We start from the raw sequence: 26,597 nt of genomic DNA, 5'->3' as shown, positions 1-26,597 counted from the left end.
ACCCCTTTACATTGTCCTGCTCCCTGCTGACGAGAGGCAACTACCTCGAAACACGTGTCCAGGGATGGCTAAATGCAACACATACTTTTTTCTTTTTACACATCGTGGCATAGGCGTACCCGCCGTCGCCACTACATTCACCACAGTCCTTTGGGGCAACTTGCTGGTGTGACGAGCAGTGTGCGACCAACTTGTGTTCAAATTATTACGGCTCCCGCGAGCTATCGGGCTGACGAGCCCTGGTTCTGCACCTGCGCGCCATGAGAGGTATTTGACCTGTTTTAATTACATTTTGGCAGTCCACTCGGCACCCCTTTACATTGTCCTGCTCCCTGCTGACGAGAGGCAACTACCTCGAAACACGTGTCCAGGGATGGCTAAATGCAACACATACTTTTTTCTTTTTACACATCGTGGCATAGGCGTACCCGCCGTCGCCACTACATTCACCACAGTCCTTTGGGGCAACTTGCTGGTGTGACGAGCAGTGTGCGACCAACTTGTGTTCAAATTATTACGGCTCCCGCGAGCTATCGGGCTGACGAGCCCTGGTTCTGCACCTGCGCGCCATGAGAGGTATTTGACCTGTTTTAATTACATTTTGGCAGTCCACTCGGCACCCCTTTACATTGTCCTGCTCCCTGCTGACGAGAGGCAACTACCTCGAAACACGTGTCCAGGGATGGCTAAATGCAACACATACTTTTTTCTTTTTACACATCGTGGCATAGGCGTACCCGCCGTCGCCACTACATTCACCACAGTCCTTTGGGGCAACTTGCTGGTGTGACGAGCAGTGTGCGACCAACTTGTGTTCAAATTATTACGGCTCCCGCGAGCTATCGGGCTGATGAGCCCTGGTTCGGCACCTGCGCGCCATGAGAGGTATTTGATCTGTTTTAATTACATTTTGGCAGTCCACTCGGCACCCCTTTACATTGTCCTGCTCCCTGCTGACGAGAGGCAACTACCTCGAAACACGTGTCCAGGGATGGCTAAATGCAACACATACTTTTTTCTTTTTACACATCGTGGCATAGGCGTACCCGCCGTCGCCACTACATTCACCACAGTCCTTTGGGGCAACTTGCTGGTGTGACGAGCAGTGTGCGACCAACTTGTGTTCAAATTATTACGGCTCCCGCGAGCTATCGGGCTGACGAGCCCTGGTTCTGCACCTGCGCGCCATGAGAGGTATTTGACCTGTTTTAATTACATTTTGGCAGTCCACTCGGCACCCCTTTACATTGTCCTGCTCCCTGCTGACGAGAGGCAACTACCTCGAAACACGTGTCCAGGGATGGCTAAATGCAACACATACTTTTTTCTTTTTACACATCGTGGCATAGGCGTACCCGCCGTCGCCACTACATTCACCACAGTCCTTTGGGGCAACTTGCTGGTGTGACGAGCAGTGTGCGACCAACTTGTGTTCAAATTATTACGGCTCCCGCGAGCTATCGGGCTGACGAGCCCTGGTTCTGCACCTGCGCGCCATGAGAGGTATTTGACCTGTTTTAATTACATTTTGGCAGTCCACTCGGCACCCCTTTACATTGTCCTGCTCCCTGCTGACGAGAGGCAACTACCTCGAAACACGTGTCCAGGGATGGCTAAATGCAACACATACTTTTTTCTTTTTACACATCGTGGCATAGGCGTACCCGCCGTCGCCACTACATTCACCACAGTCCTTTGGGGCAACTTGCTGGTGTGACGAGCAGTGTGCGACCAACTTGTGTTCAAATTATTACGGCTCCCGCGAGCTATCGGGCTGACGAGCCCTGGTTCTGCACCTGCGCGCCATGAGAGGTATTTGACCTGTTTTAATTACATTTTGGCAGTCCACTCGGCACCCCTTTACATTGTCCTGCTCCCTGCTGACGAGAGGCAACTACCTCGAAACACGTGTCCAGGGATGGCTAAATGCAACACATACTTTTTTCTTTTTACACATCGTGGCATAGGCGTACCCGCCGTCGCCACTACATTCACCACAGTCCTTTGGGGCAACTTGCTGGTGTGACGAGCAGTGTGCGACCAACTTGTGTTCAAATTATTACGGCTCCCGCGAGCTATCGGGCTGACGAGCCCTGGTTCTGCACCTGCGCGCCATGAGAGGTATTTGACCTGTTTTAATTACATTTTGGCAGTCCACTCGGCACCCCTTTACATTGTCCTGCTCCCTGCTGACGAGAGGCAACTACCTCGAAACACGTGTCCAGGGATGGCTAAATGCAACACATACTTTTTTCTTTTTACACATCGTGGCATAGGCGTACCCGCCGTCGCCACTACATTCACCACAGTCCTTTGGGGCAACTTGCTGGTGTGACGAGCAGTGTGCGACCAACTTGTGTTCAAATTATTACGGCTCCCGCGAGCTATCGGGCTGACGAGCCCTGGTTCTGCACCTGCGCGCCATGAGAGGTATTTGACCTGTTTTAATTACATTTTGGCAGTCCACTCGGCACCCCTTTACATTGTCCTGCTCCCTGCTGACGAGAGGCAACTACCTCGAAACACGTGTCCAGGGATGGCTAAATGCAACACATACTTTTTTCTTTTTACACATCGTGGCATAGGCGTACCCGCCGTCGCCACTACATTCACCACAGTCCTTTGGGGCAACTTGCTGGTGTGACGAGCAATGTGCGACCAACTTGTGTTCAAGAGATCGAAACGCCGTTGACCCTTTATAACAAAAAACTTTTCCTATTCTATAAAGTTGCTTGAGGAGTTTTACACTATTGTTGTCAATGCGATGCCGTTATTTTAAACTTCACCATCACTCTGCACGTCACGCCTCTTTCACTTATTGTGTGAGCACCTGAATTCTATTGTTGTGGAAATAAATGTTTCACATAAACTGACTTATGTCCCTCTGTACATTATTAATTGTTTTGCTCCTTTAAAGTAATTAATCTTCAACTCTCTAATCATAAGTGCTCTCCTTAGGATCACTTTATTATTGGACCTTTTAGCCACACCCGAACCATTATTTTGATACCGCTTATGCTCTTCTGCAGCCCTTTTAGGAGGAGAAACAACAGACGCACTCAAAAACGAGAGGACTCCACATGCCTCCTCTTAAAGGGAGGGCGCAGTGCTCCGCTCCGCCCACGGAGTGTGCGGAGTGCTGCCTACTTCGTGCTTCGCATTGTAGGCGTAGCAGGCAGACTACGCACACGCCACGGCGGAGCAGAGTTGCCCACCACCCGCCTCCCTCCCGCCCTCATTTAAAAATTACTTAGAACCTTAAAAATGAAGAATATTACTTACCTGAGCAGCGGCGTCCCGGGGCTCCATCTTCCTGCTTCCTCGCTAGCTTCTTCCTCACAAATGCGCAAGCGCGGGTGCGCGCTTGCGCATTTGTGAGGAAGAAGCTAGCGAGGAAGCAGGAAGATGGAGCCCCGGGACGCCGCAGCTCAGGTAAGTAATTTTCTTTATTTTTAAGGTTCTAAGTAATTTTAAAATGAGGGCGGGAGGGAGGCGGGTGGCGCGTAGTGGGGCTACGCGGAGTGTGCGGGTGCGCGTAGATTTGGGCCCACTCCGTGATGCTCCACGTAGCCCCACTACGCCCAGGGTTACTCCTCTTATGAGAATGCTTCCCATGACTACAACACAGAGTATCAGACTGAGAACAAAACACAATCCTTGCAGCACAAAATATCCGTAGCACAGCAGAAAACAGGAACCACTAAACAGACTTACTTGCATCCCAGTGCTTAATGCTCTTCTTTCACCATGCTTGTCCTTAAGTGTAGGGACACCTTTCTGCACACAAACAATCATAAGAGGCATTTTCCTCTTTCTATGTGTGCTGAAAAATGCAGCACACACATAAAGAGTAAAACACGAGGAGAAATAAAGTTAGGATTTGGAGTTTACCCAGGTTTACACAATTTTGTCAATCTGTGGCAGCGTCAAAATCCATGGGTATTGCGTGGGAAAACCCACCACAACACCCATGGAATGCCTCCCGGGTTCAGAGTAAGGTGACTCAGCAATTTGCCCTGCGTGACCTTACTCAAGATTTATGAGGTACTTAAAAGCCACGTAGGGTGGCTATCATCGCTACATAAATCTGATTCAGAGCCCTCTGGCAGGCATGTACCACTTAACGTGGTGCAAAAATGACACAGAGCTCTCATAAATAAGCCCCTTATTCCTTTGTCTAGAATGGAGGCATTTCCTCTTTATATTTCAGTGTTCTCTCATTTAGTGTCCTTTATGCTTGTGATTTGTAGGTGGGATATCTCTGTCATGAGGTTTGGGCATACCTAATTGGTTGTTGCATTTAACGGCATCTTCTTGGACGATAGTAATGGCTCAGACACCACATGGTGATTTAACAGTTGTCTTTCTTTTTGTTTGGGAGATTTGATCATTTTTGGAAGGACCTCATACACTGTACTGAATCGTTCATAAAAACAGTTTGGATAAGGGATGATAGACTCTCTTGACCCTCAGCAGTCACTCATGGCTTCATGCATCTCCTATGAGACCTTCTCGAGTGAGTTTGCAACTGTGTTAGCATTTGGGTTGCGTATGCGAGGGAGGCTAGTGGAAGCTGATGACATTGTGGAATCTTGTACGAGAGCAGTAAGATGTCATGACGCCGAGGACAAAAATATTATGGGGTTAAAATATTTATTTTATAAGTTAAGTGTATATTGCTAAGTGTACAATTCCTAATTCATCATTTATGTACCTTGAGCCATGGACCAATTTTCTTTCCTTGTCCACCATTGTATGGAGGCACTACTCTGAGCTGATGACGCTAGCATGACTTGTCCTCCCAGAGATTTCCATTTGTTACCCTCGTTATCTCATTCGATATTATTTGATGTCAGGGTCTATTTATGGAGAACCTCCTTGATTCTGTCAAGTGGGTTCTTCCTTAGGTCTCTTCCATAATCAGAGCATCCAACTGATGAAATGTGACTTGGAAGGATTCACTTTCTTATGACAGCTTGTCCTGGCAGTGAACTCCCCACTGCTAGCCTTGACAAGCTTCCTCTTCATTCGCTCACTTCTTTCCATGACAGACATGGTGGCGCAGTAAGGGTACCATGTGCCCCAGTGCAAGCAAGGAAAATGAGTCTTCTGACTGTTGGTTGGGTAATAAAATACTGCAACAATCAAGGTTCAGTGAGCCTTTCATACATCTGGGCCCTGATGCCACTGGGCCGGTTCCACCATTGATAGTTGTGCCCTTGGACAAACAGGAAATGGCTTGCAAGAAGCATGGAAGTTCCTTTTCCTCTGCTTATCCTACCCAGTGTCAGTGAGAAATATCATAGAGAAACCATGTGTGTTCTATTCTTTCTGTAACATTGCTACTGCCAGTGGACTTTGTAATCTTGTTGGCAGAAGTAGTTGCTCGACTTCTTCTGGTTTCTAGCTTGCGCTTGCTTGTGGTGGAACAGAGGGAGTGTGCACTCGCATTAGTAGACTGTGTGGACTAGAGGTGTTATTATGCTCTTTCAACCTGCTCTGACCTCTAATGTAGGTGTCTACATAGGAGTCTCATTGATGCCTTCATGGCTACACCAAAGCTCCCCATGTTTCCATTTGTCTCACTAATGGCCATTTTATTGCCTAACTCTACAGTAGCCATGATTGTGCAGTGCCAACAATATGCCGTTCAGCGAGGAGCTTTCTGGGCATCCCATGTGCTGACAGACACCTACTGATGCCATAATTCTGGAAGCATACGGCAAACTTGGGGTATCGCTTCCGGCGTGAAGATGGTGTTTTATATACTAGGTTAGTGCATCCTGGTCTACAATAGTGATTTATAAACTGGGGAGCGCTTCAAATTCAAGGTTAGTGCTTTATATGTTGGAGTGGTGATTCATAAACATAGTTAGAGCTTTATATACTTAATTGGTGCTTTCGGTGCCATGTTAGTACCGTAAATACTAGGGAGGGAGCCAAAGGCTTTATAAGTGCTTTATATACTTAACTATGTGTCTGATATAATTGATCGTGGAAAGGTACTCCATTGTAACGGCAATGGAGGACCCATTCCCCCACCCTGAAGTTCAACCCACTTCCATTGGAGTCGGGTGGACTTCAGTGTACAGATGCCGAAACTACTCCATCTCGGCAAACTACACACACCTCTGACCTCCCAATGGCGTAAGGATCATTGGAGAACTGGCTGTTCGTCCTCTCACCTAATTTAGATGGGCAGACATACAGCCATTTTTCAGTGCCCGTCACCGCCAGGAAAAACATGGCGGTAAAGGGCTGAAAAGTGCTCAATGGCGCTGTGAGAAGTTGGCCTGGCATATGCTGTCTCCTAGTTATAGGGGACATTTTGCACCAGTCCAATTTGACTCTTATTGATGATAGGTTTAAGACAACCTTTAAAGAAAGCTATCCTAGTGGTAGCTGTGGAGAGCAGCCTTCAGGCTAAGTCTTGAAGGAGTGTTAAGCTTATTGTTTTACCATGGATAACCTCTTGAATGACCAAATGAAAGAGTAGTCCACACAGGTATATATATAAAATATATGTATTTATTCTAAACAGAATCCCACAAGTCTCTTTATGAGGCTAGAGGCAAAGTTACAATTCAAACAATCATTGATAGATAAAATAAGTAGCACTGGAATCACAGGGCCCCAGGGGGGGACCAAACCATATATTAAAAAAGTGGTATAAGAACCACGACAATTCTACAGACAATGCCTAGGGCATTTAGGATCGCTGGCCCCTTTAGAATCCACCCCAGGTTATGAGGAAGGGGACCCATGGGAGGCGCGTGCAGTGGAAATAGCTGCTATCGGGATCTCTATTTTAGCCTATGGAGAATGTCGCGGTTTGAGTTCGAAGTTAAAATCTTAGAGTTAAGCTTTTGAGGAGCCCACTACCACGGGAGTACCGAGGTACCACTGCTACCTGCCCCAGGGAAGCCGGGTGCATAGGTCATTTTCGATGTCGGGTCGCGGGCTGATTTTCAATGGGAAAATGTACAAAACTGCTGCTAGCCAAAAGCGACGATGATGCCGTGAAGATTGAAGTTGTAGATCTTGTAGAGAAGAACCTGAAAGCAGAGGGGACAGAGTCGGGGTCACGGCACAGGGACCAGGGAGCTCAAAGGAAAGAGCCCTTCAATGTTGGGTGCTTCAAGTGGAAAGTGGTGTAGCTTGGATCTGCAGCCACGGGCTCCGGGAGGCTTCAAGGAAGGCCAGCTTCTGGAGGGCGACTGTCCTACATTGGATGAGGGTCGCTGCAGTGTTAGTGTCTGGATTGGATTCACTAAGCCTTGGCAACTGCAACCCATGCAAGATAACCAAAATCAGCTACTGGTGCAGACCCACGAGGTCTGTGAGAGGTCTCCTTTGGAGAGACTGTAGAGCAGGCCTGTAGCAACCAGGGGAACTCTTAAATGTCGAGATTGTCCTCCGCTAGGGCCTGCAAGTCGAGAGACAAGGGACTGCAGAAGGCAGCAAAATGGAGTGCATAAAAGGGAGCCCACGGGCCACCGAAAGGGGGCTAGGGCGCTGATCTTTGGCACAATTGCTGCTTGGTGGTTGGCTCAATAATGGGCCAAAGCACAACCTCCCCACTGGTCAGGGTCGTGTGCTATGCAAGAGGTGGCTGGTGTCCTGGGGGTATTGGGAATCTCGCACCCACGCGGTCCACGGTGCTCAGACTTGCTGTGCACACTCACTGGCCTCTGGGATGCTTAGGAAACCCACCTCAAGGTTGCTGGGAGTCGACAAAGTCCATAGGAGCAGCGAAGTTCCAACCGGGTCACTTGCAGTGTTTCAGGTGCCTGCCAAGCAGGGGGGTAACTCCTTTACCCCAAGGGAGATTTCTTCAGTCAGCTGGGCAGCAGCTCGTCGAAGGTCAAGTCTGTGAAGTCCAAGATTAATCTGAGGCTCTGGGGACCCAGTATTCACCTTTATCCCCAAGATTAGGGGAGGGTCCTGATCAGAGCTTACCAATGAGAGTTGAGGCGGGAAAGGGTGGCTACACCCACTCCCCTTGGTGTGTTTCCCGCCTGGGCGATGGGCAGGATGCCCCTGAACCGGTTCCAGGTGGTGTATGCAGAATGTAGGCGCTGTAGCTGCCTAAGTGCAACTCTGAAAGGCAACATATGGTGCACCCACCCAGTTCCAATCCACATATCCTGTCTGGGGAGATGCTAGCACCTCCCTGCCACAGGAGCCCTATTGTCTAGCTGGCGAGGCTGGGATTTTCCCCAGCAACAGCCAGCCAGAGTCGTGTGGGTGGCGGGTAGTAGCCATTTTGTACTACGTGTGCACTTTTAAATTGGTGTCTAAATTCTGCCGCTTTTCCCATATCGCCCCTCTAGCAGGGGGGAATTGTGCCCTCATGCCCATGGCTGGACTGGGGGTACGATTCCTACATGTTTGACACCAAACACGATACGGTTCTGTGTAGCCAATCTCAAGTTATCACACTATCGCGATAAACTTATAATGCGGTTAAGAGTATATGGTATGGCTACACTACAAACAACCCAGCAATGATTTTACGTAGGTTGCAGAGGGGCCCTACTCAGGTAGGGGTCCCCCTCACACATACCTCAGCACCCTGCCTTGTAGGATTAGCAAGGCCTGCCATAGGGGTGACCAATGAGAGTATATGTGTTGCAATGGGGTGGGATATAGGGTACCTATATCCCTGTAAGGGGTGCTAGCACCACCTTAACCAGACTACAGTAGTGGTCTGGTGGTGTCAGTTTGTATGGCTGTCCCAGGGTGGCACAATAAGTGCTGCAGCCCTGGTAGGCCTACTGAGGGACCCATGCCCTGGGTGCCTAGGGTACCATCTACAAGGGACTGTCAGGGCATCCTCAGCATCCAATTGGTTTGTACCTAGGGTACTCACATCAGTTTTAAGGAGAAAGCAGATAGGCTGGGGTCCTAGATAGCAGCATCCCAGCCAGACTAGTCAAAAACCACTCAAATACCAGGCAAAAAGTTGTGGGCAACCATTAGTCAGATTCCACCTTCCTACATAACCCCCCCCCCCCCCCCCCAACGAAAGGAGATAAGGCTGACCTTGTCCAGATAAGCCTTTATTTCCTGAGTGGCCATATAAGGAAGAACCTGCACTAGCATGGTTACTCCCCGTCTCATGGTCCACTTGGGAAATCCTACCCCAAGGGGTTCTAGAGTTTCTCCAAAGTCTAGGGGAATTACCTGTATTGGTTTTTGGTACAGAGGTGGGTTGGTGTGGTGTCTGAGTCTGGAAGTGAGGCCCTATTTGGGGTGGTCTCAACCTCCTCAGGTCACTGGTCACCATGGAAGCCTTTCTGCCCATGACTGTGTTCATATCTGGCCCTAAGGGTCAACCTCTGGCTGCCTACAGGTGGGGGTTGGGTCCCTCTGGTTGGGATAGTGGAGGGCACTGGAATGTTTGGGGCAACTATGCCCCAGGTTTCCCTGTGCCCAACAAAGTCCATCTGGGGGGTACCTGTACCTAGGGGTAAGCGGTATCCCTCAGTTTGTAGAGGAATACTCACCTGGCTAGAACTATTCTGATGGGTTTCCCTAATCTGCTGATGAGGGGGTTCCTCTGGACAGGGGCCCATTAAGGGTCCACTGACCTCCCTGACCTCTGCAGCCCTGATCTGACTGAGGCAGGGTAGAGAGGGGCAGGATACCTGCTCCAGACTGGGTGGCACCTTGGAAGGATCTCCTGCCATCAGAGCTGTGGCCAGGACAGGCCTGTCCACTTCTGGGGCAGTTACTTCACAAGGGGCAGGATCAGTTCCCTTAGAACCTTGATCCTTACCTTTAGTCTGGTGGGGGGAGGACTGTTCCTCACCCCCTATGCTCTCTGTTTGGGTGGAGTGATCCATAGTTTCAGGCTTCACTCCTTGTACTTTCTCCTGGGGTGGAGGTGAGGCCTTCAAGGTCTCCTCCACTCTCTCAGGGATGCCTAACATTTTCAAATGGGCCTTGTGGTCTACCTCAGCCCAGGCTGAGATTTCCAGGTCATTCCCCAGTAGAAAATCTACAGGCAAGGTTGGGGACACTGCCACTCTCTTCGGGCCAGTGACCCCTCCCCAGCTGAGATTTACCACTGCCATGGGATGGTCTGTCCTAATTCCATCTATATTGGTCACCTGGTAGCTAAACTCAGGTAAAAGCTGTTCTAGGGGCACTAGTCTCTTGGTCACCATGGTGACACTAGCCCCTGTGTCCCTATAGGCCACAGCCTTCTGACCATTGATCATGGGCTCTTGTCTGTACCTGCCCAAGATATGGGGACTCATGGTAAAGTTGGCAAACCCCATGCCACCATCACAGACTAGAGTTGCTTGTGTAGGGGACCTGGTTAGGCCAGAGTCCACCTGAGTTCCCCAAGAAAGCCCAACTAAATTTTTGGGTGCGCTCCGACCACCTGGGGGATTACTACCAGTAGTAACAGGAGGTGTTGGAGCTGCAATGGGAGGAACATTTTCTTTATTGCCATTCTTTGGACAGCTGGAGTCAGTTTTCCAGTGGCCAGGTTGCTTACACACATGGCAATATGGTTTCCTGTTAGAAGAGGAAGGATTTTGGGACCCACCCCCAGCACTGGGTTTTTGGGGCCCTTCAGAGGACTTTTCTGTTTTATTATCCCCACCTTTCTCTTTAGGCTTAGTAGAATCTTTCTTCTGGTCACCACCTTGGTTCTTGGGCCTTATCCTGGTTCTGACTCATTTGTCTGCCTTCTTTACCAATTCTTGGGGAGAGGTCAGATCAGAGTCCACCAGGTGCTGGTGTATGAGTTGGTTCTGACAATTATTAAGGATCTGCTCCCTCATGATGAGATTGTATAATCCTTTGTAATCATTTACTTTACTGCCAGTTAACCAACCTTCCAATGCCTTGGTAGCACAATCCACAAAGTCTACCCAATCTTGATCCTGTGCTTTTTGGGTGTCTCTGAACTTTAATCCATACTGATCAATGGTTAAGCCAAACCCATCTATTAAAGCATCTCTCAAGATATAGTAATCATCTGCATCCTCTTCTCTTACAGAGAGGAGCTTGTCTCTTCCTTTGTCTCCAAAGGAGAGCCACAGGATTGCTGCCCACTGCTCTACTGGGACCCTTTGTACTTTACAGGCCCTCTCAAGAGCAGTGCTCCATTTGTGGATATCATCCCCTGCATGATAGGGGGGCACAATCTTATGGAGGTTCCTATTGTCAGGAGCTTTCTCTCTAACTCTAGGGGTTTCGTTACTGCCACCAGGGGTCTCTAGACCCCATTTTCTTGAAGCTTTCTGAAGCTCCAGGGATTCCCTGTTCAATGCTAACTGTTCTCTCCTAAGCTGTAGTTTAGCCTGCACAAACTGGATCAGTCTGCATTTCCTCTCTTGGGAGGATTCTCTTCTCTGAGAAGAGGCAGAGGTCCCTCTGGATCTCTCAGAATGGTTGGACCCCTCTGAGGGGGATCTGTTCCTTCTGTTTGGATCCACCATTCTCCCTTTAGGGATGGAGAGAGTGCCCCTTGGGCCATCACCTCCATGTTGTGAATGGTCTTGTTCATCCAGGTTAGGTTCATCTTCCTCTTCCTGGTCCTCATCAGAGTCCACCCCAGGGGTGTCCTCTTCTGGGGGATGCCAACCCAACCTGTCTACCCCATCAGACATTAAAGTCTGCTTAAAGTCTGCTATGAGCAGGATTTCCCTGAGACGTTGAGTATTGGCACCCTTGTTTGTCTTAAGTTGCCTAGTGGTGCACATCTCCCTAAGCTCAGCAAAGGAGAGATGATCATATTTGTCGACTGGGACCCTCTGGGGTCCTTCCAGAGCCTTATGGGCACCTGAACTTAAAGACATTTCTAGTGTAGTAGTACTGGTGTATCTACTTACACTAGGTGTGGCCTACTGAACCCTTTCTTGAGTTGTAGTCAAGGTGTGCTAAACCCTCTACACACAACTCCTAAGTTCAGTAGAACTTATTATATTCTAAGCTTGAATTTATATGTACCTTTGGTACCAAGTGGCTTTCACTTTAGAAATTCAATTTGTTATCTGGTAAAACAATGGCAAGCTTGAATCCAACCGCTGCACACCAATGTGAGAAGTTGGCCTGGCATATGCTGTCTCCTAGTTGTAGGGGACACCTTGCACCAGTCCAATTCGACTCTTATTGATGATAGGTTTAAGACAACCTTTAAAGAAAACTATCCTAGTGGTAGCTGTGGAGAGCAGCCTTCAGGCTAAGTCTTGAAGGAGTGTTAAGCTTATTGTTTTACCATGGATAACCTCTTGAATGACCAAATGAAAGAGTAGTCCACACAGGTATATATATAAAATATATGTATTTATTCTAAACAGAATCCCACAAGTCTCTTTATGAGGCTAGAGGCAAAGCTACAATTCAAACAAGCATTGATAGATACAATAAGTAGCACTGGAATCACAGGGCCCCGGGGGGGACCAAACCATATATTAAAAAAGTGGTATAAAAACCACGACAATTCTACAGACAATGCCTAGGGCATTTAGGGTCGCTGGCCCCTTAAGAATCCACCCCAGGTTATGAGGAAGGGGACCCACGGGAGGCGCGTGCAGTGGAAATAGCTGCTATCGGGATCTCTATTATAGCCTATGGAGAATGTCGCGGTTTGATTTAAACAGATTAAAGACACTTCTAGCAGGAGTTCGAAGTTAAAAACTTAGAGTTAAGCTTTTGAGGAGCCCACTACCACGGGAGTACCGAGGTACCACTGTTACCTGCCCCAGGGAAGCAGGGTGCATAGGTCATTTTCGATGTCAGATCGCGGACTGATTTTCAATGGGAAAATGTACAAAACTGCTGCTAGCCAAAAGCGTTGATGATGACGTGAAGATTGAAGTTGTAGATCTTTTAGAGAAGAACCTGAAAGCAGAGGGGACAGAGTCTGGGTCACGGCACAGTGACCAGGGAGCTCAAAGGAAAGAGCCCTTCAATGTCGGGTGCTTCAAGTGGAAAGTGGTGTTGCTTGGATCTGCAGCCATGGGCTCCGGGAGGCTTCAAGGAAGGCCAGCTTCTGGAGGGCAACTGAGCAGCATTGGTTGAGGGTCGCTGCGGTATTAGTGTCCGGATTGGATCCACTAAGCCCTGGCAACCGCAACCCACGCAAGATAAAGAAATCAGCTACTGGTGCAGACCCACGAGGTCTGTGAGAGGTCTCCTTTGGAGAGACTTTAGAGCAGGCCTGGAGCAACCAGGGGAACTCTTAAATGTTGAGATTGTCCTCTGCTAGGGCCCACCAGTTGAGAGACAAGGGACCACGGAAGGCAGCAAAATGGAGTGCGTAAAAGGGAGCCCACGGGCCACCGGAGGGGGCTAGGGCACTGATCTTTGGCACAATTGCTGCTTGGTAGTTTGCTCAATAATGGGCCAAAGCACAACTTCCCCACTGGTCAGGGTTGTGTGCTATGCAAGAGGTGTCCGGTGTCCTGGGGGTATTGGGAATCTCGACACCCACACGGTCCACAGTGCTCAGACTTGCTGTGCATACTCACAGGCCTCTGCGATGTTTAGGAAACCCACCTCAAGGTTGCTGAGAGTCGACGAAGTCCATAGGACCAGCGAAGTTCCAACCGCATCACTGGCAGTGTTTCAGGTGCCTGCCAAGCAGGGGGGTAACTCCTTTACCCCAAGGGAGATTTCTTCAGTCAGCTGGGCAGCAGCTCGTCGAAGGTCAAGTCTGTGAAGTCCAAGATTAATCTGAGGCTCTGGGGACCCAGTATTCACCTTTATCCCCAAGATTAGGGGAGGGTCCTGATCAGAGCCTACCAATGAGAGTTGAGGCGGGAAAGGGTGGCTACACCCACTCCCCTTTGTGTGTTTCCCGCCTGGGGGATGGGCAGGATGCCCCTGAACCGGTTCCAGGCGGTGTATGCAGAATGTAGGCGCTGTAGCTGCCTACGTGCAACTCTGAAAGGCAACATATGGTGCACCCACCCAGTTCCAATCCACATATCCTGTCTAGGGAGATGCTAGCACCTCCCTGCCACAGGAGCCCTATTGTCCAGCTGGTGAGGCTGGGATTTTCCCAGCAACAGCCAGCCAGAGTTGTGTGGGTGGCGGGTAGTAGCCATTTTGTACTACGTGTGCACTTTTAAATTGGTGTCTAAATTCTGCCGCTTTTCCCATATCGCCCCTCTAGCAGGGGGGAATCATGCTCTCATGCCCATGGCTGGACTGGGGGTACGATTCCTACATGTTTGACGCCAAACACGATATGGTTCTGTGTAGTCAATCTCAAGTTATCACACTATCGCGATAAACTTATAATGCGGATAAGAGTATATGGTATGGCTACACTACAAACAACCCAGCAATGATTTTACATAGGTTGCAGAGGGGCCCTACTCAGGTAGGGGTCCCCCCTCACACATACCTCAGCACCCTGCCTTGTAGGATTAGCAAGGCCTGCCATAGGGGTGACCAATGAGAGTATATGTGTTGTAATGGGGTGGGATATAGGGTACCTATATCCCTGTAAGGGGTGCTAGCACCAACTTACCCAGACTACAGTAGTGGTCTGGTGGTGTCAGTTTGTATGGCTGTCCCAGGGTGGCACAATAAGTGCTGCAGCCCTGGTAGGCCGACTGAGGGACCCATGCCCTGGGTACCTAGGGTACCATCTACAAGGGACTGTCAGGGCATCCTCAGCATCCACTTGGTTTGTACCTAGGGTTCTCACATCAGTTTTAAGGAGAAAGCAGATAGGCTGGAGTCCTGGATAGCAGGATCCCAGCCAGACTAGTCAAAAACCACTCAAATACCAGGCGCTCTCACCATGAAAACTCCTACGGCAAGAGCAGCATTGTGTTTTTTTATTTTCAAAAAGAAAATCCAGCTTTGGGATGTTGTTTTTGGAAAAAACAAATTGCAAGTATGGTGAGAGGCTCTGTCAAGTTGATGGAGCCGTCTGTCAAACTTACAATGCATTTCCGGGAGCCGCCGTGATGGTTAGTCATGTGTTCATGCTAGAGATATCCACAGAGTCCGCTAGCCAAACATCATATCAGCCCCTAACTCAGTGCTTATTGTATCAACTTTGTATTCTTGGCTATCTACTAGGTTAATGCTTTATTGCATTTATCTGTGTGTTTGTGGATTTTGTTTACTGCTAGTCAGGTGCTTCAGCGTATATGAGGAAAAGGAGAAACTGAAAGATACAGAGGCATGAATCACAACGGTTCAAGCTCCCTGGCACGTCATGTATCGTGTGTGCCCTTGTCAATTGGCAGGTGCAAAGTTTGACAAATGTTAAGGTGGTGGTAAATCGTTAGTAATAGCGAGGCAGATAGGAGACGTTTTGGAATCCTCCAGATAGCAGGGGTCCAGAGGTGTCTGAGGTCTGTCACTCAGCTGCGGCTCGTGCAGGTAAGAATGGTGCTCAGTTGAGCAACTGGGATTTCGACTGACAACCACAAGGGAAATGTATTTGTTTATTTAATTTTCCCTCGTTTTCGTCAGTCGAAATCTCCCCCAGCCAGACGCACTACCCCCATGCTCTTACCTGCATGGGCCACGTCTGCTGTCACCGGCTAGACTGGAGAGGTGTCATGCAAGGGAGAGAGTAGGTAATGCTGAAGATGTTGCATTTTGTGGTAGAGAAAGGTATTCAGTTGGGTGTTTCTGTCTCATACTCCTATTTAGGTACCTGTACCCCTTTTCAACCCAACCAGATAGCAGGGCCTGGACTCTGCCCCTTCCCATCTCCTGAGCCCTGCAATCAGGTCCTTTCCCTAGAACCAGCCCACTTCTCGTGGCCTGGAATTGTCTACGCCATGTTCACCATCTTCCACTGGAGTGAGCTAGAGTTGCTCTAGGGACTTTCCAAGGGCTCCCTTGAAATTATGATGTCACTGCTAGGTCAACGTTAAATTGATCTCTTAGCATCTGAGCAGAAAGAACACCATCAAATGACTAGCAACAGAAATTATAAATAAATATTATGTGTAGAGACCGATTTTGGCTGGCACTTGCTTTAATAGTTTGCAGTGAAACTTGTTTGTCCTATGTTTTTTAGGTCTGGTCTTAAACAGCACCATTTTTATTTTACTCAAATTATATGTATAACATACTAATAGGGGCTTTTAGGCAGCCTTCTTCACCCATTGGATCGTTGTTGTGTCATTCACGTTTTTCTTCTTCCTACCGCAGCATAGAGCACGAGGGCACCGGGTCGGCCCACTTCAGCCATTGGCTTAACTGACTGTGACGGGATGGCTGATGCACAATGTGCACATCCCACGATAAGTAGTTCCCTTTAGTGCCAGGGTGCAATGTGTGATTTACACAGAATAAAAATATACATTTTTGCTTTTAGACAAAGCTTGTTTGTATTGTTTGCCTTCGTACCAAAACCAGTCCCAAACAAAATAGGCATTAGCAAAGCCTAAAGGTCAGAAGCCAATGCCAGACTTATTGGCTGTGCCAATGCTTGTTTAATTTATAGCTCTTAATTTGTTTGCTGTCAACCCCCCACCATATTATATGGTGCTTCTGCTGTTCCCTTTCCACTCTCCTCAGTTCCGTGCATGGGGCCATCCTACCTCTTTATTTTTATTTGAAATCCAATATTATGATCGATTAGTTAATTCCATCTTCCTACGCCATTTTTCCTGCTGCAACTTTTAGGGCTTGGATTGGCCAGGATACCGGCCTTTTTTCATGTTCATGCCCTATTCTTGATCCCCCTTTTCTGTGATTTAAACTTATTCCTGCCACAGGCTTATTCACACCCGTCCTCTCATGGTCCTTGTGTTCCCCTCATACCGGTGGGCTGATCTTTACAGCTTCTGGGGACCCCACAGACCCTCTACTGAAGTATCTACCGCCTTACAGAAGCTATGATTGTTTTCATCATGCTACTGTTGTGCAATCAGATTAGTATAATAAATGCTGCATGAAACGTCCACTATTCACCTCACATAAGTCTAAAAACATGTGCATGCATACCAGCAGCATCAGCATTGCCACAACAATGACCAGATCACGTGTCAGGACCTCACATACCTCACCAAGCTCTACTCACAAAGGTAGTGTTAGATCAAGAAACCTCTCCAACCAACATACACAACCACCAGCAATCACACTAGATTGTGGAGTGCTACAATGCCACACAAGTGGTAGTTGTGAGCTACACAAATGATGCACAGCTGGAGCAGAAGAAATGGGTGTTTCCTTTCTTATGAAATTGTAGCTCTCCTTCACCTTAGAGGTGTGTCAGCACATCATTTATGATTGTTGAGTAAAGCTAAATGCTCTTCTTTCACCAGGCATGTCCTTAAGTGTAGGGACACCTTCCAGCACAAAAACAATGCTAAGAGACATTTTCCTCTAGAAAGAGCAATTAGGGCCTCTGCTAAATGTCCTGAGTCCGAGTGAGGCAGATGACAAGTAGCTTTATGGAAACTGTCCACCGGTACTTGGGTTGTTTGTATGGAAGGAAGACTCCAGGTAGGGAACCAAGTAGCTGGTATTCAATCCATTATGAACTAAGCACAGGTCATCAGATTATGTTGCTCATTATTCAGCAGCCAGAGCAATGCCTTCTGGCCGGATATGATTTCTTTTGAATTCTTTAGTGTTGGGTGAGATGCTTTTTCAGCAGTCTGGTAAATAAGACACTGAAATTGTCCACCTCTACTCATATACATGGTAGAATCTAATATATAATATTATTTCTTCATCTACACTCTTAAGACCAGATGTACACAGAATGTTTGCTGTCACTAACGGCCCGATTGGCAGATTTGGGCCATTTGCGACAGTAAAAAAGCTTTTTGTGATGTACAAACACCAAATTGTGATTCAGTAACTTGTTGCCGTATCGCAGTTTTGTGGTACTGTAAATTTCGGAACCATGTAGGTAGCATGGTTCTACCATGCCGATTCTGGTATCAGCGAACCGCAAATAACTAATGCGGTATGTATGAGTGTTTTCGTCATGTTTCCCCGATGAATTCACCGCGTATATGTATACTACATATCCAACCCTCGGGTTCCATTTTAGAATGGTAACCATTTTGTGGTTGCCCTCACATAGGCTGCGCATTAAGGCCATGCTAGGCCTAATGGATACGCAATCCTCCTGTGACTTCTTTGTGACCTGTGAAAACTGACTCCGCTGCCCGAGGTCAGTCCTGTCCGGCCGGTTCCTTTTACTGCGGCCAAATGGGATTAGCATCAGGGCCCGACACATCATAAAGTCGTGCATCCCACACGAACCCTGACTAATCTCTTTCACACCTGACTCTGTTTCCTTCTTTATGGCTTGTTTCACGAGAAGGAGGTGCCCGTTTTATTGGGGTCTGCTGATATCTGATGAGGGTTCTGAGCCTCGCTGGGTAAATAATCATGGGCTGTCCGAGCTGAAATGTGGGATTATCATCATGACTTTGCTCTTTCTTTGAAGCGAAAATATGTGAATGACCACTTGTAAAATAGGGGCGGTGTTGCCCAGAGCGTAATATTCTGTATATAAGAAAAGACTGTTTTTTGGTTCGGGAGCAGTCTCCTGAGAACATACACCATGCTGTACTTCTCGGATACCTGTGATTGGTCTGCAGCCAATAAATACGATCTTTGACTACACCTAGAAGACTCTGTGTTTCTGTAGTCCGAAACAGGAAGAACTCGAAGTCTTCGGGTGTGTCCCCTGGCACCGCTGGGTTGGTTCTGAAAAACCCAGTACTTTAGTTGGCGCCCCAGGTGGGGCGATTTCAGCGGTACCGGTCCAAGCCAGAGGTTCGTGAGGAGCTTCGTGTGAAAATTCTGGAGGAAGGCCACCACTTCATCGACCCCTGCATGTCGACGTGGTCCGAAAGTCTTTACTGCGAGGTTCTCCGTGTCCCGACGGCTACGAAGGACTGCTGCCCTGACTATCGCCCTGTTTTGGACCCTTGATGATTTGGTAGAGCGAAACGATTTAACGAGTCTTCTGGTGACGTCATCGATACCTCAGTTAAGTATAAGTGGAGCGTCTCCCAGTCCTTAGTTTGGTTCTTAGTTTGGTATCCCTTTGGGATCGCTTTGATTTGGAACTTGCAAGTGCCAAAGCCGAAGGACTCGTGTATTCACGAGACTATCGTATTCGATAATCCTTTGAAGTTTGAAACTAGACTAGTGAGCGAAGATGCCTGGTTCTAGTATATTTGGAAATTTGTTTTGTCTGGGTTGTAATAAGGACTCCCGATTAGAGGATTCGTGTCCGGTTCCTCCAATTGGAACTCCAACTTATGAGCTTTATGTGAAACATGGCGTGGGCCCCATTACGTACAATGAAGTATGGATCCGATACACCAGGAAAGATGGTGATTTAAAATGGCCCCAATATGGTAGTTTCGACACAGAGATCCTGGATAATCTAGAGGTTAAATTATTTAAAAAGAAAGCCCGGCCGGCGATGTTTGATTCTTTCCGCTTATGGCGAAAGGAAGCCAAACAGAAAGAAATCAAATTGGCAAAGAAAAATAAAAGAGAGAGAGGTATGTCGATAATGCAAGCAGCTTTGCAGTTTAAAGATAATGAAGAACAACAAATGAATGAGCATTTGCGAAGGCAACGTAAACTAGTGATTGATAAATGTTACCCAGTTTTGCCGCCCCTTCAGCAAGATGCGTCAAAAGAAAAGGAGAAAGATCCCCTAATGTCACATTTGCTGAGTTTGCCACCCCCGTATGCGCAGAGTGCTACAGCGCCTCCGCAACCTTTAAACGCACAGCCTCCAGTTAATTTGCCGCAAGCCTTCCCGCAGCCGCCAGCTCCTCCTCAGCCGGCTCCTATCCCTACAGCGCAGCCCTCTCACGGGCCGCCGATTTCGCTACCTATCTCTTCTGCGCTTCCTGCGACTTTACCTAGTACATCAGCTGCCTCTCTCGGCGCTCTTCCTGATACGACCCCTGTACCTGTATCTGCACCCGTTTTTCTCCCCTCTGTCTTTCCCCCTGTTCTTGCCTCAACTTCACCTTCTACACGACAACGAATAGCTAGTGCGGTCACTAGTTTTATATCGCCTCTCTTCGGGTCATCTAATACGACCCCTGGTTCACAACGTAAGCAGTTGCGTAGCCAGCTGCCTGGTTCTGAAGAGAAAGAAGTATTAGACCGCATGGCACATACATGGATTGTTTAGCCTTCAAGATACGATGTAAGGTCTGTTGTAAATGTTTTTCATCAATGGGAAGCACCAAAACAGAGATACGTTTTCGAGAAAATGTGTGAATTCCTCTGTGAGGAATTGGAAGATCATGGTTTAGATTCAAGCCCGCAGGAGTTGTGCCGTGTACGATTTGAATTAGAAAAGGGCACGATTGTGGGTCCCGATGTTGAGAAAGCGGTTGCGACATTGTTGTCTTTTAGGATTGAGAGCCCTTCTAAGTGATTGTTTGAACATGACCCATTTGATAAAAAGGTAAGACAATACCCTATGAGAGAAGTCCCTCCGGTATGGAAGGACGCGGTTGCGGCTGATGGCGTTAACGGTATTGCTGCTATGCCAGCTCATTTTCAGCGTGTTTGGGTACATGTTCCTTGGAAGCGATCTGAAGTTTTAGCCCTTAAGCAGGCCTTGCCTGACCCCCGTAAAAACCCTGCAGGATATTATAAGGAGTTATCACAGACCGCAGAATCGTGTGTCATGAATCTAGCTGACATAGATATGTTGTTCGGGAATGTCGTTCCGCAGCCTTTAAGGGGATCGATTCGTAATACAGATCATGCTGCAGAACTAGGTGACACATGGGCTAACATCATTGCTACAGACACTAGACAAGTTGGTGGTGCGAAACCTGAGCCCTTAGTAGCACAACTCCCTGCTAGAATTATTACCTACATGAAAACTTTAATGCCCGCGATGCGTGTGAATTGGGATAAATTATCCGCATGCAAGCAGAAGAAAGATGAGTCAGTGTCTGATTTCTTCACCAGGTTTGAAGAAACATTTATCGACCACAGTGGTCAAGACATGAGTACGGAAGGTGGTCAACGGTTATTTGTTGATAAATTTGTGCATAATTTGCTTCCCGAGTTGTGCAAGAAATTAAAAGATTCAGAGAGTTCTTGGGCTGTTTCCTCTTCAGCGCAAATACTGGCTACTGCACAGTATTACGAAAATAGGGATAAAGATAAGAAGGATAGAGCAGACAAGAAAACAAAAGAATTAAAGACGAAGGTTCTGTTACAGCAGGCCTACCCACCACGCGGTAGTCAGAGTAACTATCAGCAACCTCAACAGTTTCAAAGAAACATGCAAAGGTTCGAATATTCTCAACCGCGTGTTCCTGTAGGTCCCAATCAATGTTCGTATTGTAAAGAGGAAGGTCATTTTAAGTATAGTTGCCCTATATTGTTGCAGCGTACGAATAAGGCTTATGGCACAAGAGGTAGAGGTGGTCAGCAAGCTCCTAGAGGTAGAGGGCGTGGAAATGTTCCCCAGAACGCGCGTCCTCTTCCGCCTCAAAATACGATGAATAGTTTTGATCAGCAAGCCAATGCAACTGGTAGGATGACTCAGTACTATAATAACGACTATTATGCAGAAGATGAAAATGCGGAAGGTAATGATTACTAGGACAGCCATAGACAAAGAGAGGGAGTTGTTTCAGTGCCAGTGGATCAGAGTGGACCGTATGTCAAGGTGACTACAGCGGGTGTGTCAGAGCCTTTTCTATTGGATACTGGTGCTGCAAAGAGTTCTATTATGCACTCAAAGCTCCCTGGCGAGCCTTTGTCTGGTGAAATAAATGTTTCAGTAGGTTTTTCTGGCGCCCCGGTTAGGAACCCGATCTCTAGTCCTATGCCCCTTTCTGTTGGACCTTGTGAGCTGAAAGCACCCCTTATCCTAACGACAGGTTGTGGTGAAAACCTGTTAGGATTGGATTTGTTAAAGAGGTTACATGCGACATTATATTGTTCTCCCTCAGGAGTACAACTTACATTGGGTAGGGAAGTGATTTCTCCAATGTATTTGTCAAAGAATAAACTTCCAGCTGAATTGTCGTCTCTTCCAGATGTCCTTTGGGCTACTGGTCCTAATGATGTGGGCCTCTTGGAAATACCGCCATATGTGGTCACTTTGAAAGCCAATGTTAAATTGCCACGCATTCCCCAGTATAGGATCTCTAATGAAGGTGAGAAAGCGTTGTTAGCGATTATCTATGATTTGATTGAAAAGGATGTAATTGAAGAGACAAGAGGCAACGTTTGCAATAGTCTTGTTTTGTCTGTTTTAAAACGTACTGACCCTTCTCAGCCACCTGTTTACAGGTTTGTGATCGATCTTAGAGAGGTCAATAAGATAGTTGTGCCACAGTTTCCAGTTGTCCCTGATATAACTGCCTTGTTAACTATGATTCCAGCTTCCACTGCTTGGTTCTCAGTGATCGATTTAAAGAATGCTTTCTTTAGCATTCCGATTGCAGAGGAGAGCAGGGATATTTTTGGTTTTAGTCTAGGAGGTCGAAGCTTCCGTTTTAAACGTGCTCCACAGGGCTACTGTGAAAGTCCATCAGTATACAGTCAGGCTTTAAAAGCGCAGCTTGATGCAATTGTTTTACCTAGTGGTGCTACCCTTATTCAGTATGTTGACGATTTACTAATCGCCGCGGATACTGAGGAGATGTAAAGAAGCTACATTGTCATTGTTGCGTCATTTGTCTACCTTTCATCACAAAGTGTCTCTCTCAAAACTGCAATATTGTCGACAAGAAGTGACCTACTTAGGTCATCTCTTATCGAAAGAGGGAAGAAAACTGACCCCAGAAAGAATTCAGGCCATTGCACAATTGAGCGTGCCAAGAACACAGAGAGAAGTGCGTGCTTTCTTGGGTATTACTTCATACTGTAGGCAGTGGATCCCGAGTTTTTCTTTGCTGGCAAAACCTTTGATAGCATTAACATGTAAAGATACACCGAATCCCGTCCCGTGGTCTGAAGAATGTCAGAAAAGTTTTTCAGAATTGCGTAATGCATTATGTTCAGCTCCTGTGTTGGGTACCCCCGACTACAGTAAACCCTTTACATTGTATGTTTATGAGAAGGAAGGATGCGCATTGTCAGTGTTAACACAGTTTTTTGGAGACAAACAGCCTCCATGCGCCTATTTTTTGTCGATTTTGGATCCGGTAGCTAAGGCATTTCCGAGTTGCTTGAGAGCCACAGCGGCAGCAGCTGTGTCTATTCGACAGTCTGCTGGGTTAGTAATGAATAACACGTTGATTGTAATGGTTCCGCATGCAGTGGACACGTTGTTAAATAGGACCAAGACACAGCACTTAACTAGTGCTCGATTGTCAGGTTATGAGTTAACACTGTCAGCGAGTCATGTGCACATAAAGAGGTGCAACACGTTGAATCCAGCTACATTATTGTCGATTTCAGCAGACACAGATGAGATTGTTCAGAACAGAAGAAGAAACAAAAGGGAGAGTGGATCTTAAAGATACTCCCCTGGTTGAGAGTGATGGTACCTTATGGGTGGATGATTCGTGCTTCAAGCTTCCGAATGGTGATACGACTGCTGCATATGCTATCACGACTTTGCACACGATTGTTGAAACTGCATGAATACCACATAATTTGGCTCAAGCAGCAGAATTAATTGCACTTACAAGAGCGTGCGTGTTGTTGAAAGGAATGAAAGTGAACATATATACTGACAGTCAGTATGCCTTTGGCGTGGCCCATAGTTTTGGGCGCTTGTGGAAAGAACGTGGGTTCCTGACTTCGCATGGAACTAAGATTCAGAATGGTCAGTTAGTGAATGATCTCCTTGAGTCGTTGACCTTGCCGTTACAAGATGCAATTGTGAAATGCAGTGCACACAAGAAGGTTACCGATGATGTTGGTCGTGGTAATGCTTTTGCTGACGAAATAGCGAAAGAAACAGCAAAAGATGTTACAACTCGAATGTATGTTGCAGGCCCTGCAAGATGGGTTGGTGATGTTGGAATGTGTGAAGACACGATAGAGAGTGTGAAGTACCTTCAAGCTGAAGCCACAGAGAAAGAATCGAGTATGTGGAAAGAAAGTAAGGGTAAATTGGATGAAAATGGTTGTTGGGTTGATTTGTCAGAACACCGGCGATGGTTATTACCTGATGCATATGTGCTTCCAGTGGTTACGATGGCACATGGAATGGCGCATATCAGTGTGAAAGGGATTTGTAAGTTGTTGGCTCCAGTATGGCAGAATGCTGGAATTCCCAAGTGTGCGGAGAATGTGGTCAAAAATTGCATGGTATGTTTGAAATACAATCCTGGTAGGGGAACCCCAACTCCAGCTGGTCATTTTGCGCCTCCAACGTATCCGTTTGAGGTTTTGCAGCTAGATTTCATCCACATGGAAAGGTGCAACAATTTGAAATATGTACTTGTTGTTGTTTGCGCTTTTTCAAGGTGGATAGAAGCATATCCCCTAAAAGACAACACTGCCTTATCCACAGCTAAAGCCCTTGTCAAGGAATTTTTCCCTAGGTTTGGAATGCCAAGAATGGTATGGAGTGATAATGGGAGTGAATTTGTAGGTCGAGTGATGAAGAATGTGTGTGAGGGACTAGGTATTAAGCAGAAATTCCACGCTGCAAATCACCCCCAATCAGCTGGACTAGTAGAGTGCTACAATGGCACTTTGAAACTTAAGTTGGCTAAGATTCAGGCGAGTTCTGGTCTTGAATGGCCTGACGCTCTGCCCTTAGCACTCCTATCAACAAGAATGACTGTGCATTCACGAGTGGGACTTAGTCCGCACGAGATTGTGTTTGGCCGTCCAGCTAATATATGGGGTGTGCCAAGACCGACAAAATTCAGCGAAATTGAACATCCAGTACTGCTTGATTACCTGTATGAATTGACGGCTAAATTGCGTGTTTTACACCAACAGGTGCATGATACTCTGCCCCAGTTCTCTGAAGCTCCAGGACATCCCATCAATCCTGGATCATGGGTGCTGGTCAAAAACTTTCAGCGGACGAAATATGATGAGCCCCGCTGGACCGGCCCCCATCTCGTCCTTCTCTCTACGAGATCAGCTGTTCGAGTGAAAGGGAAAAAGAACTGGATCCACGGCGTTCATTGCAAGAGGGTCCCTTTGCCTTTGCCTTACGACCAGTGGGTCCAGGAAGGGATCGCTGACTCAGAGACTGAGACTGTGCCTCATTTTCTGCCGTTTAGCGATGCACGAGTAAGAGGAATGCTTTCTGAGAAGGAAAGCGATGACATTTTGCAAGAAGCTGTGCCACCGTCAATTCGATTAGACACTACAGAACCTGAACTTTTGTTTCAAGACAAACAGTACCTGGGAGAAATCATTACAATTTGAGGTCAAAGACTATGGACAAATAAAAAATTCCCTTCCCTTGCTATTTTTTTTAATATTACACCTCTCCCATCTGAAGGACTTTTTGATTTTTGTTTTCCGAACCACCATCCGGGTTCAGCTGTAGGGTCGTGGTGCCAAGACTTTGGGGTACAAGCCGGAGACGTTAGGTCAACGGTCTGGTTGGTCTAGGGCGTTCCCTGGACTGACAGGTGTACTCCTTAGCAGAAGACACTCATCCGCCGCGAGCAGCACGATTAGAGGATGGAGTTTTTCGAGATGGAGAGATCCGCTGAGGAAATAAGTTTTAAGAACAGAATATGTAAAGTAATGAATAGCAAACGTTTTGTAATATTATGTCTGTTTGTACTATTTAGCATGATGGTGTTTTCTGTAGGTTATGTATTACTGTCTTTTCAAGTGCCGTTTGCACCCACTACACAGCCCATACCTCCTCCTACTGTTCCCTCACACTCTTTCCACCCTCTGCCCGAACACGAACAAGCTAGACGTTCTGAGTTCATAAACAATTCGTTTATTCAACTCCTGCACCAGCACCAACTAGTTATGAACACAACAAATTGCTGGGTGTGTGGTTTGATGCCGCATACCATTGATAAGGGTATCCCGTATCTAGTGCTGCCGTTTAGCTATAATGGGTCATCATGGGCATTCCAGACCATGTTTCTTTTTGCACTTGAGACCTATTCCCCACGACCACCGCGTTCCAATAGACCTAGCACGAACAATAAAGCCTTGATGAGAGGAGTTGCTGATATGAGTAGAGATATCGATGCATATTCATCTATTCCCAAGGATGAGTTGCGAGCTTATGTGGGTTGGAACTCGACGGGGTATAGCATTAGTCTGGGTGAGAAACAGCGTAAAAGTTCATCTCCGATTTGGGTCGTACCCCACATGGGTCGGTTCTGTTTACAAGGCAATGGTCAGAATCCAAGAGCTCAATTAGGGAAGAGTGACTGTGCTGAAACTTTCATTTTTCCATCACAGTTTCCCCTGCGTTTTTGGCTGCCAAGGGTACATACTTTGTTTGTAATGACCTAGCATATACATGGTTGCCCCCTGATTTCTTGGGCACGTGTTATGTTGCAAATTTGCTACCACCGACATTTACTGCCGCCTCTGATTATCACAAGACCAGAGTTGTGAGAGGCGTTGCTAGTAAGGAGGATACTGCCGGTCAGGAAGCGGGAGACTTCTTCTTGGGTTTCCTGCCGTTTTGGGGACCAATGGTCAATAGCAGGAACCTGAGACAACTAACTCGTGTAGTT

This window comes from Triturus cristatus, chromosome 12, assembly GCF_964204655.1.
Source record: "Triturus cristatus chromosome 12, aTriCri1.1, whole genome shotgun sequence".
In the NCBI taxonomy this organism is placed as follows: Eukaryota; Metazoa; Chordata; class Amphibia; order Caudata; family Salamandridae; genus Triturus; species Triturus cristatus.
This window is presented reverse-complemented; position numbering follows the sequence as displayed.